This window comes from Lontra canadensis, unplaced genomic scaffold (assembly GCF_010015895.1).
Source record: "Lontra canadensis isolate GAN:19392208 unplaced genomic scaffold, GSC_riverotter_1.0 scaffold7, whole genome shotgun sequence".
Classification (NCBI taxonomy): Eukaryota; Metazoa; Chordata; class Mammalia; order Carnivora; family Mustelidae; genus Lontra; species Lontra canadensis.
In genome coordinates, this window is record NW_022631001.1 from 17,753,072 (window position 1) to 17,756,184 (window position 3,113).

A 3,113-nucleotide genomic window follows, 5' to 3' on the forward strand; every position below is an offset into this window, starting at 1 on the left:
GATAATGGAAAACATGCAACTTTTGCAGGCAAAGAGACCAATGCATGAATTGTTTCCCAATTTATGTGGCTATGATAATTTTTTAAAATCTCTTAGAATCTTAATTTTCTCATCTGTAAAAAAGGATATGAGTAACACTTGTTTTGGGTAGATTACAGTGAAGATAGCCTCTCTGAATGCAAGAGGGAACATATCTCTCGTTATTTTGGGTACTCCTAACACTAGTCAGAGCAAAGAATGCAGGAAGCTAAACCACTTTATCCTTCAACTTTATCCCACAGAGATAACTATATCGCCTTAAGATGGATAGCACACTAAAATGCTGATGGGTGCTTTGCTTTATGCCTTAAAAGGTATTTTATCATTTAAAAAAATTGAGTCTCATAGTTAATCTAAAATTATGTCACCAATTTTAGGAAAATAATGTCTACTTTATAATAATCAGGTCACTTAAATATACTTTTATTTCTTCCATCTGAAGTTTGAGTTGTCTCAACTGGTAAGTAGATGATCTAACAAATATAAAATATGTTAGATCAAAGGAAAATGTGAAACATCATAGTAGAATTTGATATCCTGATTGGATTATATAGCTTTTCAAAAAACCACCTTTAAGGTAAGATGCTCCTTAATGTTTTTTTTTTTTTTTTTCACTGTTTCACTGTTTCTCTCTTACCTCTTGTATTTATTTCTCGTTAACTTTAATGATCCTGGGTGGGTGGCAAAGCAAAACAAGTAGCATTGATTGATTGATTTAGTCTATTACAAAACATTCAGTCTCTTTACAAAGGATGGGATCTTGACTCTACTCCTCAGGCCGTGTGTGCTAGAGCTCTAGGACATCTGTGTGATGTCTGTGGCCTGCCTACACAACTACTTGACTTGAGCATATGGACATCTTTGTTGGCAACTTAGCCTCATCACACACCCACACACTTCCTCTGAACAGTACTCCAGGACTAACTCAGAAAGACTATGTGCCTATTTATTTCTAAAATGCTTCAAGTCTAAACATCGTAGGAAGAAGATATGGGAATCATGTCACACTGAGAAAAACGCAATTACTCTGAAACCTGAGAGTTTTTAGGAATCTGGAACTAGGCTGTGTGTGGACTCACCATGAGAGTTCTGTAATATAAATTGGATCATGTGACCATTCACTTAAAATGCTTCAGTGTAATGCCATTGTGTTCAGGAGGAAGCCGGAGCTCTTCAGTGTTTATCAGTCTCTTCTGGTCTGGGCTCTCTTGTCTTTCATGTGTAACCACTTTCCCTGAACAGTTGTGTTCCAGTCATAGGAATTTGCCCACATTTTCTTACAAGTCCATGGTTTTTGGCCTTCGATCTTGTTATGGTACATGTTCCCCCATAAGCTTCAGTTTTTCCATTAAGCTTTGCTCAAATATCATCAATTCTTAGAAGTATTCTTTGGCTACATTTACCTGCATTAGGTACTCCTCTCTCCTTATTTCTTTCACAGTGCATAGTGTCACCTGTCTTTGTCTCTTTATCTGGAATCCTTTTCCAATAGTATGTGACTTCCATGTCTCATTCATCTCTATGTCCCTGGAGTCTATCAAGTATCTTGCACATAGGAAGTGCTTAAAAAATGTTCGAAAGGAGCAAATGCCTCCACTCATCCAACATGAAGAGTATTTCTTATGAGTAAAAATCCACTCTTATCCCTTCTAATTTTTGAGATTACTCTTCCTTGCCCTCTGACATCATTACTCCAAATTCAAAGTCATAGTCATTATTAGATAATTGTATATTGAAAAGACATAGCCACTGTTACAATCTAGCCTTGCTATTAGACGCTGTATTACTGAATAGGTGTGCTAAGGATAAGCAACATAATTATTCTTTTAGGAAATTATGTCTGTTATTTCAAGAAAAAAAAACAAATTAGTTATGGGAAAGGTGAAAATAGTGGTTGACTTTCTTTCATATATAGTATGATTTCATATTATTTTTTAAAAATATGTATGTGAAGAAACATCATACTAATTTTAATGCTTGGGGCTTCTAGAGACTTAACACAACCCCAATTTATGAGATTGAACTAATTATTCACTTTTCTGTGCCTCAGTTTGATCTTGTATAGGAAATTAATATGTAAAACCCAACTCTCAGGAGGTTTGAGAAAAGTGAATGAAATAAAGTATATGAACAAACATTGACCACTTGTTGGCATATATTATTAAATACTTTATAAGTGCTACTACTGATTACTGTCTAACTGACTTCTGCCTTTACTTATGAGAATTTAAGTTTTAGTCATAAAAATAAGATTGCTTTCATGTAATCTTCCATAACCACTCTGCATTCATATGTAGTGATGACCAGATGAACAAATGTATTGAAGCTGTATTTCAACACATTGATAGTGACCTTCAAGTACTATGTATAAATGTGAACGATATTTATGTGCATACACATATACAATAGTCATAATATTGCATTGGGATTTTCTTAAAGTAGATTTTAATCTAAGATGATTGATTGCTTATTATGTTCTTTTTTTTAAGTGACATCATATAGATAATGAAGTAAACATATGGTTGAAAAATACTATCCCTCCACCCCTAGGTAGTCCAATTCATTCCCTTTGCTTCTGAGGGTTTTCCACTTTAAATTAAAAGGCTCGATAAATGGGAACTAAAATTTAAAAAAAAAAAAGCATTTTAATATAAAGCTATTTTTAAAAATAGTTAATAATACCAGCCTTTAGGAATAATCAAATCATATATTGGTTTCTTGCTTTTTATTTTTTTTAATATTTTCCTAAGTATTTGTGTTTGACTGATTGATATAATTTAATATAATGCCCTTATTTACTTAATTTAAACACAGTTTCATATCTTTAAATGCTCTCATTCTTTGCTAGCCTTATTTCAATGATCTTGGACTATTTTAGTAATAATTTCTCTGCTTTCATAAACTATACTCTACTTTTTCCCACTTTGCTCCTTGCTCTACAACACTAGGTTAATTCCCCCAATCATGCAGTTCAGAGTACTTATCGCAATTTAAACTATATATTGTGCTATTTTACTGCAGTGATTATAGTGGGAGTTATTTATGTGATTATCTGTTTCTCTTTCTCACTAGAC